This window comes from Trachypithecus francoisi, unplaced genomic scaffold (assembly GCF_009764315.1).
Source record: "Trachypithecus francoisi isolate TF-2019V2 unplaced genomic scaffold, Tfra_2.0 Contig01440, whole genome shotgun sequence".
Taxonomy (NCBI): Eukaryota; Metazoa; Chordata; class Mammalia; order Primates; family Cercopithecidae; genus Trachypithecus; species Trachypithecus francoisi.
The window spans coordinates 5625624-5642311 of NW_022681431.1; positions in this window are offsets into that span (position 1 = coordinate 5625624).

A 16688-nucleotide genomic window follows, 5' to 3' on the forward strand; every position below is an offset into this window, starting at 1 on the left:
AGAAGGAAGGATGAAAAATATATTTTAGTATTTGATGGCTTGCCATCTTCCTTACTGTACTGGCCTTTTTCAACTCTGCTGCTCTCTGGCAGCAATGCCAGGTCACTTCTTGTATTCTTGGGCAGAAATGAGTTTTTCACTTTCTGACCAGGACCATGCCTATGGAGTAGATGTTGACAAGAAACACTGAGCAGATCAAAATGTGGCTCAAGGAGAATGGCACAGTTTTGTTCAAATGAATCAAGGAAGTCTTATCACACAAAAGTATCCTGGAACTGAATGCAATTGATTTTTTAGAAAAATATATCACATATGGAAAAAAAATAACCTGGAATATGTTGAAAGACATGTATATAATATTTAGCATCTAGATTGATGACTTCTGCCTTGACTATGCAATGTTAACTTTTCTCAAGTGAAATCTAAATGAGTGAAGGAGAGTAATCTTGCCAATTCACTTGGTCAGAGATCTTAAGATGACTCCTAATTACTTGTGTTTGTCCAAACTATTGTCTCTGTTTTTGGTGGCCCCTTGGAGATTAGAATGTGCCATGTCCTGTCAAGACCCCAAGACAAGTAAGGTAGAATCCAAACACTTTATATGTAGCTGGAGATGTGGGGGTGTTGGATGTATATTTCAGTGTCTTCTATCATGATGGTGAAGCTGAGTGTGAACCTTTATCTCCCATTCTCTGTACTAAGCCAGGGAGAGAATCTGTGACAAATGCCTCTACTGGTGTTTAGGTTGTACTCTCGTGGGGAGAGAGCTACTAGAAGTTGGCCCAATTGTATATTTGCCTGTTTGTTTCCAGGGTCTAGGGCCACTCAGAAATGCACAGCCCATTGACTCCCAGGCTAGGTCATTAAAGAGACAGTCCCTTCTATGAGCACTACGCAAGTTGTGGCAGTTGGTGTGTGGATCAACTACCTCTAGAAAATATGGGTAGACTTGGAATAATCACTGGAGTGAGCTAGAGGAAAGGCTCAGGAGGTGATATCGTTCAGCTCAGGCTTTTGGAGGGTTACTGTTTGTCTACCCCATTAGCTCACCAATGCAAGTTCAATGGAAGTCAAGCTGCCAAGTAGCCACTTAAAAAATGTGCAATAGGCTGGGTATGGTGACTCATGCCTGTAATCCCAGCACTTTGGGAGGCCGAGGCGGGTGGATCACCTGAGGTCAGGAGTTCGGGACCAGCCTGGTCAACACGGTGAAGCCCATCTCTATTAAAAATACAAAAATTAGCCATGTGTGGTGGTGGGTGCCTGTAATCCCAGCTACTCAGGAGGCTGAGGGAGGAAAATTGCTTGAACCCTGGAGGGGGAGGTTGCTGTGAGCCAAGATCACACCATTGCACTCCAGCCTAAGCGACAAGAGCAAGACTCTGTCAAAAACAAACAAACAAACAAAAAAAAAAATGCAATAAACCCCTTCTGGAGAAAAAAATCGGGGCTGTGCATTTCAGCCTTTTTTTTTGTACACTACACCCAGAAAGCATACTCTATGGAAACCCCATCTTTGTTCTGTGACCTAGAGAAACACATATGCCTAGTCTCTTTTACTGTTAGTGCCAGGAGGCTTAGGATGCTGTCCTTCATGTGGAAGCTGTAAAAGTGTAAAAGTTGGGGCATAAGGAAAATAACTGCGAATTGAAAATACTATTTTCAATTGTATTCTTCAAATCTATTCTTCAAACATGAAGGGGAGATAAAACCCAAAGACAAACAAAAGCTAAAGAAGTCATCTCACCAGACTTGTCTTACAAGAAATGCTAAAGGGATTTCTTCATCTGAAAGGAAAGGACACTAACATGCAACAAGAAAATATGTGAGGGTATAAAACTCACGGGTGAGAGTAAGTACACAGACAGATTTATAATACTCTAAGAGTGCAATTGTGGTGTGTAAACCACAATATCTTTAGTATGAAGAGTAAAAGACAAAGCTACCAAAAATAATGACAACAAATTGTTAGGAGATGGGCAATATAAAATGATGTAAATTGTGTCAACAAAAAGTAAAAATATGGGAGGCATGGAGTAAAAGTGCAGAGTTTTAAACTTTTTTTATTGGTTTCCTTTCTTTGTGCTGAATGTTAAGTTTCCATCAGTTTAAAGTAATTTGTTACAGCTCTAAGATTTTTTGTAAGCCTCATAGTAACTACAAAATGAAAGGTTGTCATAGACATACTAAAAATAAAAAGAAAGTAATTAAAACACACTCTCAGAGAATATCACTTAACCACAAAGGAAGATGGGAAGGAAGGAAGAACAGAATTAAAAACAATCAAAGCTTGGCATGATGGCATGTACCGACAGTCCCAAATACTCAGGAGGTTGAGGCAGGAGGATCACTTGAGTCCAGGAGTTAAAAGATTCAGTTAGCTATGATCACACCAATGCATTCCAAACTTGTTGACAGACAGAGACTTTGTCAAAACAAAATAAAATAAAATAAAAACAAAAAAACTAGGCGTGGTAGCTCATGCCTGTAATCCCAGCACTTTGGGAGGCCAAGGTGGGCAGATCACTTGAGCCCAGGACTTCAAGATCAGCCTGGGCACCATGGCAAAACCCCATCTCTACTATAAATACAAAAATCAGCAGGGTGTAGTGGCACATTCCTATAATCCCAGCTACTTGGGAGGCTTAGGCCCGAGAATTACCTGGGAGGCAGAGGTTGCAGTGAGCTGAGATTGTGCCACTGCACTCCAGACTGGGCAAGAGAGTGAGACACTGTTTTAAATAAATAGGTAAGTAAATAAATAAAACAGCCAAAAAAAAAAAAAAAAACAAAAAAACAAATAACAAAATGGCACAAGTATGTCTTTATCTAGCAATAATAACAATGCATGTAAATAAAAAAATTAAAAGATGTAGAATAGCTGAATAGATTTTTAAAAAATACTCAATTATATGCTGTCTACAAGAAACTCATGCAACCTATAAAGGCACATGTAAACTGAAAGTAAAGAAATGGAAAAAGACACTCAATGCAAATGGAAACCAAAAATGAGCAGGAATAGCTATATTTATATCAGATAAAACAGACTTTCAGTCAAAATTGTAAAATGAGGCAAAAAGGTTACTACGAAATGATAAAGGGATCAATTCAGCAAGATGGCAAGATGATATAACAATAATAAACATATATGCACCCAACACTGGAGTAGCCAAGTACGTAAACATTAATAAATCTAAAGGGAGAAGTAGACAGCAATAAATAATATTAGGGAACTTTAACAACCCACTTTCTACAATGGACAATTCATCCAGGCAGAAAATCAACAAAGAGACAAAGGAGTTAAACGGCATTCTAGACCAAAAGGACATAACTGAGATTTGTAAAACACTTTATCCAACTGCTACAAAATATACAATCTTTTCACTGGTACACAGAACACTGTCCAGGATATACTATATGCTAGGCCACACAATGATGTCAACAAATTTTTGAAGTTGAACTCATATCAAGTATCCTTTCTAACCACCATGAAATAAAACTGGGAATCAATAAGAAGAGAGATTTCGGAAAGCATACGAATACATAAAAATTAAACAGCATGCTCCTAAACAACCAATAGGTCAATGAATAAATTTAGAATGAAAATTAAACATTTTGTGACTCAAATGAAAATGGAAGCACACCATATCAAAACCTGTGAGATTCTTAATACGGCAAAAGCAGTATTAAGACAAAGTTTATAGTAATACATGCCTATCAAAAAGGTAGAAAAGTTTCCTATAAACAGCTTAATAATGTACTTTAAGAAACTAGGAAAACAGGCCGGGCGCGGTGGCTCAAGCCTGTAATCCCAGCACTTTGGGAGGCCGAGACGGGCGGATCACAAGGTCAGGAGATCGAGACCATCCTGGCTAACATGGTGAAACCCCGTCTCTACTAAAAAAAAAAAAAAAAAAACAAAAAACTAGCCGGGCGAGGTGGCGGCGCCTGTAGTCCCAGCTACTCGGGAGGCTGAGGCAGGAGAATGGCGGGAACCCAGGAGGCGGAGCTTGCAGTGAGCTGAGATCCGGCCACTGCACTCCAGCCTGGGCGACAGAGCGAGACTCCGTCTCAAAAAAAAAAAAAAAAAAAGAAAGAAACTAGGAAAACAAGAATAAACTAAACCAAAAATAGAAGAAAGGAATAATAAATATTAGAGCAGAAAAAAAAAAAAAACCAGTACAAATGATCCACTAAATGAAAAGTTGGATTTTTGAAAAGATAAACAAAATCAACAAATCTTCATATGGATAAAAAAAATTACAACTGATGCCACAGAAATACAGTACGTTATTGTAAACTATTATGAACAAGTATATGCCAAAAAATTTCAAAACCTAGAAGAAATGGATAAATCCCTGGACACTTACAACCTACCGAATTGAACCATGAAGAAATAGAAGACCTCAACAGATTAATAATGAGTTATGAGATCAAGCAGTAATAAAAAATTCCCCACCAAAGAAAAGCCAAGGACTTGATGGTTTCATGCTAAATCTACCAAACATTTAAGGAAGAACTAATGCCAGTTTTACTCTAACTCTTCAGAAAAAATGAAGAGAATGAAATCAAAATTAATTCTATGCGTGCAGTATTACCCTGAAACCAAAACCAGAAAAGGACACAGAGAAAAAAGAAAACTACATGCCAATATTCCTGATGAACACAGATGAAAAAAATTATCTACAAGATACTAGCAAAACTGAATTCAACAACACATGTAAAACATCATCACCACAATCAAGCGGGATTCCTCCTAGAGATGCAAATATGGGTTAATATATGCAAATCAATAAAGGTGATACATCACATGAACATAATCAAGAGAAATCATATGATTATTTCAATAGACGCTGGGAAACCATTTCATAAAATTCAACATTCCTTAGTAATAAAAATTCTCAGCAAATTGGGTATGGAAGGAACAAAGCTTAAAACAATAAAGAATATACGTATATATATAACACAAATACAGAGCTAACATCATACTGAACAGGGAAAAATTGAAAACCTTTCCTCTACGATTAGAAAAAAGGTAAGTATGCCCATTTTCAGCAATTTTATTCAATGTAATGCTGGAAGTTTTAGAGCAGTTAGACAAGAGAAAGAAATAAAGAGCATCCAAATTGTAAAGAATTCAAATTATCCTTCTTTACAAATGACGTGATCTTATATTTAGAAAAAGTCAAACACTCTAGCAAAAAATGGTTTGAACTGATAAATGAATTCACTAAAGTTGCAGGATATAAAATAAACATACAAAAATTATTAGCATTTCTAGATGCAAATAGTAAACAACCTGAAAAAGAAATCAAGGAAGCTATTCCATTTATAACAGTTACACAAAACCAAAAACCTAGTCACAAATTTAACTTAAAATGAAACATCTCTCACTGAAAACTACAAAATATTGATGAAATACATTGAACAGGACACAGCAAATAAAAAGATATCCATGCTCATTGATTGGAAAAATTAATGTTAATGTAATGGAAAAATGTATACATCATCTAAAGTGATCTGCAGGTTAAATGCAATCCCTATCAAAATTCTTATGGCATTCTTCACAGAAATAGAAATAGATTCTAAAATCTGTATAGAGCTACTAAAGATCCTGAACAGCAAAAGCAGTTTGGAGCAAAAAGAACAAACCTAGAGGCATCACACTATCTCACTTCAAAATGTATTATAAAGCTTTAATAACCATAATAGCATGGTACTGGCATTAAAACAGACACATAGACCAATGGAATAGAATCCAGAATCCAGAAATAACCCTAGGCATTTACAGCCAATTTATTTTTGACAAGGGCATTAAGAACATACATTGGAGAAAGAACAGTCTCTTCAATAAATGGTGCTGGGAAAATCTCTACATTTTTATGCTGAGGAAAGAACCCAGAGTAATTTAATTTTTTGATTTAATTTTAATTACAAAATTAAAATGCATTAAAGACTTAAGTATAAGAACTGACACCATGAAGCTACTAGAAAAAACTATAGGAGAAATGCTTTAGTACACTGGTCTGTGCAAAGATTTTTTTGGGTAAATTCAAAAATACAGGAAATCAAAGCAAAAATAACAAATAGGGATTATATCACACTAAATGGCTTCTGCAAATCAAGGGAAACAAGCAACAAACTGAAGAGACACCCCACAGGATAGGAGAAAATATTTGTCAACTATACATTTGACAAGAGATTAATAGCCAAAATATATAAGGAGCTCAAACAACTCAATAGCAAACAAATGTACAAATGATCTTATTTTAAAAAAGAGCAAATGACCTGAACAGACATTTCTTGGAAGAAGATTTACGAATGTCCCACAGGTATATAAAAAAAATGCTTGTCCAAACATGGTGGCTCACTCCTGTAATCCCAATGCTTTCGAGGGCCAAGGTGAGAGGATCACTTGAGGCCAGGAGTTCAAGATTGGCCCGGGCAACCTAGCGAGATCTGCATCTCTACTTAAAAAAAACCAAAAAATAAAAAATAAAAAAATTACAGAATTAGCCAGGCATCTTGGCACATGCCCATAGTCAAACTACTCAGGATGCTGAGGTGGCAGGATCACTTGAGCCTAGGAGTTTGAAGTTGCAATGAGCTATGATCATGCCACTGCACTTCAGCCTGGGTAACAGAGCGAAACTCTATTAAAAAACAAAGATATTGCTTCAACCTAAGTGTCCATCCATGGATGAATGGATAAATAAAAGGTGGTATAAGTGGTTTTCTCTGAGAGTGTGTTTTAATTACTTTCTTTTTATTAAAAGCAATATCTTGGCTATTGTGAACAGTGCTACAGTAAACATGAGAGTACACATACCGCTTCAGTAATTGATTTCCTTTCTTCTAGATATATACCCAGAAGTAGGATTACTGGAGCCTATCATAGTCCTTTTCTTGGTTTTTGAAGGAACCTCCATACTATTTTCCAAAGTGGATCTACTAATCTACATTCTACATTCCCACCACAGTGTACTAGCATTTCCCTTTCTCCACAGCCATATCAGCATTTCTTATTTTTTGTTTATTTTTATTAATAGCCATTTTAACTGGCGTGAGATAACTCATTGTGGTTTTGATTTGCATTTCCTTGATGATTAGCAATGTTCAGCATTTTTCTCTTATTCCTTTCTGTTTTTGTTTTTTGTTTACGTTGGCATGGGAAAGCCGCAGGTGGGATAAGTAGAAATGGGGTGTCCTATGCAATTCGTTACGTTTGGCTTTCTCTGATTGGTCCAAAGTTGGAAGTGGGGACAAAAATTAGGGAGATTGTCAGCTATGAATCAAGTCCTGGCCATTCTGAGCCAAATGTTACAGAATATATTATTAGTTATTAGTCTGGCATTCTCGATTGTCACTAGAGATAGTAATTCAGTCTTCTGTAAGCCTAACTTAGAGCAGCCTGGCTTCTGGCTTTGTTTTGTTTTGGTTTTCTTTTTTTACAACTTGTAAAATTAGCTTCTTTGTACTTTTTTTTTTTTTTAAAGTTCTGGGATACATGTGCAGAACATGCAGGTTTGTGTCATAGGTATATGAGTGCCATGGTGGTTTGCTGCCCCTATCTACCTGTCATCTAAGTTTTAAGCCCTGCATGCATTAGTCATTTGTCCTGATGCTCTCCCTCTCCTCGCCCCCTACCCCTTGACAGACTCTGGTGTGTGATGTTCCCCTCCTTGTATCCATGTGTTCTCCTTGTTCAATTCCCATGTGTGAGTGAGAACATATGGTATTTGGTTTTCCGTTCCTGTGTTAGTTTGCTGAGGATAATGGCTCTCAACTTCATCCACGTCCCTGCAAAGGACATGATGTTATTCCTTTTTATGGCTGCATAGTATTCCATGGTGTACATGTACCACATTTTCTTTATTCAGTCTATTCTTGATGCGCATTTGGGTTGGTTCCTTTTTTTTACTGTCAATAAGTAGTTGGTTACCTGGGCAGGCTGGTATAGGCTGTGAGTCAAAGTTCTATTTATAAATGATCTGGACATTTTCTGTTTGCACATTCAGTTTCTCTCACTCTAATGTTCAACAGATACTTACATTAAAATATTTGATGTAGTCTATCAATTTATGGCTTCTACCTTTTGAATCTTATATCTATCAATATATTCATACATCTATCCAATTTATTCTATTGTTTTTTTCTAGAAGTTTATGGGTTGCCTCTTATACTTAGGTCTATACAATGTTTTGACTTAAATTTTGTGTACAGTTTGAGGAAAGAGTATAAGAAAAAAGGTTGGTTGGTTGATTGGCTACTTATTTATATTTAATTTATTTTTTTGAGATGGAGTCTCACTCTGTCACCCAGGCTGAAGTGCAGCAGTGCGATCTTGGCTCACTACAACCTCTGCCTCCTGGGTTCAAGTGATTCTCCTGCCTCAGCCTCCCAAGTAGCTGGGATTACAGGTGTCTGCTACCATGCCCAGCTATTTTTTTTTTTTTTTTTGTATTTTTAGTAGAGATGGGGTTTCACCATGTTGGCCAGGCTGGTTTTGAACTCCTGACCTCAAGTGATCTGCCTGCCTCAGCCTCCCAAAATGCTAGGATTGCAGGCATGAGTCACTACACCCAGTCAGATAATTTTTCCAGCACCCTTTGTTGAGAAGGATGTCTCTTCTCTGTTGAATTACACTGGCATTTTACAAAGAAAACAGTGGGCATATTTGTGGGCATGTTTGTTCCTATTTGTTTTATTGATCTATTTGTCTATACATATGCCACTACTACACTGTATTGATTCCTGTAGGTTTACAGTAACACTTGAAATATGGTAATGTGAAACCGATAAATTTATTTTTCTAAATTATTTTGGCTATTCAAGGTTCTTTGCATTTTTACGTAAGTTTTAGAACCTATTTCCAATTTTCTACAAAAATATCCACTAGGTTTTGAGACTGTATTGAATCTAGAGGTAAATTTGAAGAAAATGGCATCTGAACAATATTGAGTATTCCAGTCTTCAAACACAGTGTATCTCACCATGTCTTTAGTTCTTCTTTCCTCCTAGCAACGGTTTGTAGTTTTTACTGTATGCTTTAATATATTTTGTTCATCTTCTCATGCTGCAAGTTGTATTATCTAGTTTCAGTGTCCAATTGTTTGTTGCTAGTGTATAGAAATAAAATTAATTTTTTATATTCACCTTGTATCTTGTGACCTTCATAAATGAACTTATTAGATTACATGTTCTTCAGAATTTTTTATAAAGATGACTATTTTGTCTGTGAAGAGTTACTTTTTCCTTTCCAGATGTATGTCTCTTATTTACTTTCCTTACCATACTGCACTGTCTGGACACTCCACTACAATGCTGCATGTAAGTGGGGAAAGTGGACACCCTTCCCTTATTTCTGATCTTAGGGGAAACGAATTCAGGCTTTCATCATTGGGTGTAACATTAGCCACAGATTTTTCATAGATGCCTTTTATCATGTTGAGAACATTCCTTTATATTCCAGGTTTCCGGAAATTTTTTTAAAAAATCATGAATGGGTGTTAAATTTTATTAAATGCTTTTTCTATATCTGTTGACACGATCATAAGCTTGACTTGTTATGTTTATCTTGTTATTGTATTAGTTAGTTTCAAGGAAGTATTTTAAAGCAGCAGTCCCCACCTTTTTCAGAGTAGGGACCAGTTTCATAGAAGACAAGTTTTCCCTGGATGGGGTTAGGGTAGGTGGGGCAGGGTGAGGGGGGATGGTTTTGGGATGAAACTGTTCCATCTCAGATCATCAGGCATTAGATTCTCATAAACTAGATCCCTTGCATGTGCAGTTCACAGTAAGGTTCATGCTCCTATGAGAATTGCTGGTGCTGATCTGACAGGAGGCGGAGCTCAGGGGGTCAGGCTCACTCCCCTGAAGTTCACCTCCTGCTGTGCAGCCCGGACCTAAAAGGTTCCCAACAGGCCACGACCAGTAGTGGTCCAGGGATTAGGTTGGGGATCCCTGTTTTAAAGCATATGGGAAGAATCCATGTAAGTCACAGATATTGGATTTATAAAAAATAAGTGACAGTTCAAAAATTGAGGTGCCTAAAGAAAAAAATAAAAAACGTCTTTAATGGCTGGCATAGAAATGCTTTCCTGAATTACAGCAGCATTCTCCTCTGCCCCCAAAGCCTCACAAGGCTGATCTTTCTGCCTGGACATCATCCCTGAGCTGATTGCTACCTTCCTCCCACTGCATTAGAAGCCTTTCTTATTACTCTCTCTACTTTTTCATGGTACTTTGCCCTCCTTGAATCATTTCATTAATTATTTGTAAATACTTGTTTAATATCCATGAACACAGTGACCTCATCAGTTCTATCCTCCACCCTATCTTAATGTTTGACAAAGTAATTAGCCACACCTACTCACACTGGCAGTAATATGGGCATGAAGTACTGCCAGGAGGATTATTTAAAACTAAAGATACATGATGTGATTTAATGGCCATGTCAATCCCCGCCTGTGGCTATTTATATGTGGATACTTATATGTGGAGCCTAAAAAGGTTTAACTCTCAGAAACAGAGTAAAATGGTGATTACCAGAGACTTTAGGGAATGGGGAGATGTTGGTCAAAGAACATAGAATTTCAATTAAACAGGAGGAATAAATTCAAGAGATTTATTGTGTATCAGGGTGACCACAGTTAATGATAATCAATTCGACACTTGAAAATTGCTAAGAAACAAGATTGTAAGTGCTCTCACCACAAAAATCTGGAATGTAAGGTAATGTATATGTTAAATAGCTTTAGTCATTCCACAATGTATACACATAACAAAACATGTTGTACACCATGAATACCATATATGCATTTTTCACTTGTCAATTTAAAAACAAGAATGACTCACATTGCCACTAAATTACAATGTCTAGGGTGGCACAAGTCTTTGATTTTCATAGGAAAAATTGGCCAGAGTGACTGATTTTACTAAAGCGAATAGGTAAAAAATATCAAATAAAGCTGAAAGCATATAGGGCTCTTCTAACGTTAAATGCAATTTTCTTGATTTTTCCTGGTTTAATCTGTTATGCGAGGGAAGAGGTCATAATTTTCAGAATGTAATTTCCAGAAGTGACTGTTTTATTACATTTTGAATAGACACAAGACATATCATATGATTGCATGTGTATATAGCATAGCCATAAAATAAAAAGTTTAAAAAATAGAGAAATACCACTGCGGTATGTTTCAACTTTCCATTTAGGATTGGAACTGCTGGGTTAAAGGGGTGTACATCTCTGGCATTACTAGATATTGTCAAATTATTTTCCAAAGTAGTTGCACACATCCATACTCTCCACCAACTCTGTACAGTGGTCCCTCTCCTCCAATTTCTCAGATTTTTTTCACCATTTCATTTCATATTACCTTAAGTGAGGTACGATAAGACCCAATGCATATTAAGACGGACATAGGAAATGTTTTAAGGTTTTATTATATTCGTATTTTCCTGGAGAGAACACAGCATATAGCTTAATTGTGATTTCTCTGGAAAAGGTAGGATGACGCAGGGCAAGTAGATTTAAGATTGACTATGTTGGAAAGTGGTCTGCCTGTGACATCGATTTCACTGTGACATATACAGTTTAAAGCCATCTAAGGGCTCTAAATTTGTGTGGGTAAATCATAATTTGCTTAGAGGTAGCTAATAGGCTTTTAAATGGATGTTAAAACATTAATTTACAGAAGTAAAAAATATGGCTATTAGTCTGGTGTTATTAACATGGTATGTTTTTTACTTGAATTTGCATTTTAATGAGTACTGAACTGATGGAATATCTTTCCATATATTTATGAACACTGCTATTTCATTTGTGAGATGCTGACTCAAGTTTTTTTTACTGTTTTTATTGGGTTATATATTTTTATTTGTTGATTTAGACACAATCATATATGTTCTTTTTTTAATTTTTGAGATGGAGTCTCAATCTGTCACCCAGGTTGGAGTGCAGTGGTGTGATCTTGGCTCACTGTAACCTCCGCTCCCAGGTTCAAGTGATTATCTTGTTTCAGCCTCTGAAGTAGCTGGGATTACAGGTGCCTGCCACCACACCCAGTTAATTTTTAGTAGAGACAGGGTTTCACCATGTTGGCCAGGCTAGTCTCAAACTCCTGGCCTCAGGTGATCTCCCTGCTTTGGCCTCCCAAAATGCTAGGATTACAGGAGTGAGCTACCATGCCCAGCCTGAACCCATGTAAGGCTTACAAGCACTTTCATGGGCTGCATTAAGATAAAAATGGGTGTCTCCCTCCTTCCCAGTGAAGTGAGGAATCTTAATGTTTGACAAAGTAGTCCTAGCCCACTGTATGTTCTTAATAGTAGTCTTCCCAGCTGTGTATTTTGTATATTTTGTGTCTTCTTCCATTTTGACATCTGTCTTTTTGCTTTTCTATAGGCATCTTTTGATAAAGTTTTAAAATATAATGTATTCAAATTTGACTGAGGCCATTCACATGTTTTCAAATTTGATTGATTTGCATCAATCTGTCTCTCTTTTGTTTTGTTTTGTTTTTTTTTTGTTTTATTTTTCTGAGATGGAGTCTTGCTCTTTTGCCCAGGCTGGAATGCAATGGCACGATCTCAGCTCACTGCAACCTCCACCTCTCCGGTTCAAGCGATTCTTCTGCCTCAGCCTCCTGAGTAGCTGGGACTACAAGCGCATGCCACAACGCCTGGCTAATTTTTGTAATTTTTGTAGAGACGGGTTTCACCACGTTGGCCAGGATGGTCTCAATTTCCTGACCTTGTGATCCACCCACCTCAGCCTCCCAAAGTGCTGGGACTACAGGCATGAGCCACCGTGCCCGGCTTCATCAATTTTTTTGTTTTTTTTAATGCTTTGCATTTTTTTCCCTTTTGAAAGATATCCTTGTTTAATAACTCCATAAAATAAATATATTACATGCTATGGGTTTTAAAGTTTAAGATTTAATATTTAAGTCTTTGAATACTCCTGAAATTTATTTTGGGGTATGGTGAGGAGTAGAAGCAATTTCCTTCAGTCCCCCTCCTTCCCTCCCTTCTTTCTCTTTTCATTTCTGTAAACAACTTTCCCTGCATTCATCTTTTTGGATATTTTCCACTCCTCTTTGATCTGCAATGTCACTGTATTATAAAGCAGGATCACACACATGTGTACACACATAGGTACACTCTATTTTGTCTGTTTTTAAACCCTTATGTAAATATTATACTTTCTTTATTGCTATGGCTTTCTAAGCCTTGAAGTCAGGTAAAGCAAATCTTTACTTTGTTATCTGGAATCGTTTTTATGTTGCCAGAAATATATCCTCTAAATTTTTTTTAGTGATAATCTGTTGGGTACACACAATCTCTGGTTTTGTGTGTGAAACAAATGTCTTCATTTCACTCTCACTTTTATAAAAAAAAAAAGCCACTGGACTGAGTATTAAAGTTTGACTCCTAGCCTGACTCTGCTTTTTTAAAAAAAATGCAATTCTGTTTTATCGATTTTTATGACTTTAATAGTTTTAGGTGACAAATCATAATTGTGTATATTTATGGAATATGTGATATTTTGATATAGATATACAATGTGAAATGATTAAATCAAGCTAATTAACATATCCTTTGCCTATTATTTTTATTATAGACATATGAAATCTAATGTCTTAATTTGTAGGGTACAATGGATTATTGTTGATTATAGTCATCCTGCTGTGCAAAAGATATCAAAATGTATTCTATCTGAAATTTTGTACCTTTTCACCAACACCCCCAACTCCTCCCTTCCCATTGCTCTGGTGACCGCCACTCTACTCTCTACTTTTTAGAGTTCAACTTTGTTAGATTCCACATATAAGTGAGGTCAGGTGATTTTTGTCTTTTGGTGCTTGGCTTATTTCATTTACCTGACTGTCCTCCAGGTTCATCCATGTTGTCACACGACAGAATTTCCTTCTTTTTTAAGACCGAATAGTATTTCATTGTGTACAGATACCACGTTTAAAAAATCCATTCTTTTGTGAATACTACTGCAATGATCATGGGAGCACATATATTTCTTTTGACATATTGATTTCAATTCCTTTGGGTATGTACCCAGAACTGGGATTGCTAGATCAAGTTCAAAGTTTACTTTTTTTTAGGGACTTCCATACCACTCTCCATAATGGTTGCACATTCCCACCAAAAATGTACAAGAGCTCTTTTTTCTCCACATCGTTGCCAACACTTACCTCTCATATTTTTGATAAAAGCCATTTTAACAGGTATGAGATGATAGCTGTGATTTAATTTGCATTTCTGAACACTGAACATTTTAAAGTACATTAGTTGGCTATTTGTATGTCTTCTTTTGAGAGATGTCTGTTCAAGAACTGCCCCCTCCTTTTCTTTTTTCTTTGAGATGGAATCTTGCTGCATCACCGAGGCTGGAGTGCAGTGGTGTGATCTCGGCTCATTGCAACCTCTGCCTCCCAGGTTCAAGTGATTCTCCTGCCTCAGCCTCCCAAGTAGCTGAGATGATAGCCCATTTTTAAATTGGGTTATTTGTTGCTTTGCTATTGAGCTTTTTGAGTATCTCCAATATTTTGGATATTATTCCCTTATCAAGTGTATGGTTTACAAACATTTTCTCTCATTCTATAAACTGTCTCTTTACTTTGTTTCTTTTGCAGTGCAGAAGATTTTTAGTTTGATGCCATCTCATTTGTGTATTTTTGCTTTTGTTACCTGTGCTTTTGAGGTTTACTTTAAAAACATGTTGCCCAGACCAATACTGTGGAGCTTTCTCACTATTTTCTTCGACTAGTTTTACAGGTTCAGATCTTTGTTTTTTTTTTTTTTTTTTTTTTTTTTTTTTTTTTTTTTTTTTGAGACAGAGTCTCCCTGTCGCCCAGGCAAGAATGCAGTAGCGTGATCTCGGCTCACTTCAACCTCTGCCTCCCGGTCCAAGCAATTATCTTGCCTCAGCCTCCTGAGTAGCTGGGATTATAGGCACCCACTTTGTATTTTTTTTTTTAGTAGAGACCGGGTTTTACCATGTTGGCCAGGCTGGTTTCAAACTCCTGACCTCAGGCGATCCGCCCACCTCAGCCTCCCGAAGTGCTGGGATTACAGGTGTGAGTCACCTCAGCCAGTTTCAGGTCTTATATTTAAGTTTTTAATCCATTTTTGTATACGGTATGAGATAAGGATCAAAAAAAATTTTTTGCATGTGTATATAACCAGCTTTCCCAGCATAATTTATTGAACAGACTATTCTTTCTCTATGGTGTGTTCTTTGAAACTTTGCCAAAAATCAATTGACCACAGATCTGTGAGGTGATTTCTAGGCTTTCTATCCTGCTGTATTGGTAGACATCTCTTGTGTCTATGCTAGGACCATGCTGATTTGATCTCAATTGCTTTATATTTTGAAAATGAGGAGTATGCTGCCTGCAGCTTTGTTCTTTCTGTTCAAGATTGTTTTGACTATTTGCGGACTTTTGCGTTTCCATATGAATGTCTGATGTTTTCCCTATTTCTGCTAAAAATAATACTGAAATTGTAATGGGATTGCACTGAATCTGTAGATTGCTTTGGGAAGTATGGATGCTTTCATAATGACATTTTATTTTTACTTCAGGAAGTTATAGATATGGCTCAACTTCTAGATTCAAGTGTTTCTGTGAAGATATCATCTCTCAATCTAATTGTCTCTTGTTTTAGATTATCTTAAGTATACTTTTCAGATTTTATACTTTTGCCTCTGAAGTTCATTATGTCATGCCTACATATGGATTTCTTTTATTCATTCTATTTGAGAATCAGTGAGCTTCTCAGATTTGACAATGGTAGATGCTTTACAAATTCCAGAGATTTTTCTGCCACTATCACTTCAAATATTGCTTCTCCTTTATTCTATCTTTGTTTACTAATGAAACTTCAATTAGAAATTTGTTGAATCATACCTCCTTAAATGACCAAGGTATGTTGGCCTTTCAAAAAATTCTGTCTTCCTGCTGTATTCTGGAAATTATTTGAAATAGTTTTCCTGAGTATCAATTCTTTCGTTAGCAAGTTAAATCTGTTTGACTCATACCTCAAGTATTTGTTTCAAATATTATTTTATGTGTTTGAGAATTTCTATTTTCTCAAATCTTATTTTTCATTTTATGGCCTTTGTTTCTTACTGTTGTTTCAATCTCTATTTTTTTAAGATGTCAGACATTCTCTTTTTTATTTTGAGTCTTGTAATTCTAATACTAGACTCGAGAGGTCCAGTTCTACTCATCATGATTTCTATTGGCCCTCCCTCAAGGTGAAATTTCCCTCATGTATATTATGTGTGTGCATGCATGTGCACACACATGTGGGCATAGTGTCTGTTTCTTGTGTGCTCATTTTCCTTGGAACTTTACAAACAGACAGAGTCCTGAGTTCAAAGTACATTACTCCAGAGAGTGTTTATATTTACGTCGTGACATGTGACTGTGGGGTGCCAAGGGAGTTCTCGGGTTGTAGTTTTTCTGGACGATAGAGGGTATATGAACTCAGGAAACAAACTTATGAAAAGGGATTAGAATTATCTGCATGTTTTCTTTTCTTTTTTAGGCAAGGTCTTGCTCTGTAGCTCAAGCTGAGGTGCAATGGCATGATTGTGGCTCACTGCAACCTCTACCTCCTGGGCTCAAGCAATCCTTCTGCCTCAGCCTCCCAAGTAGCTGGGACCA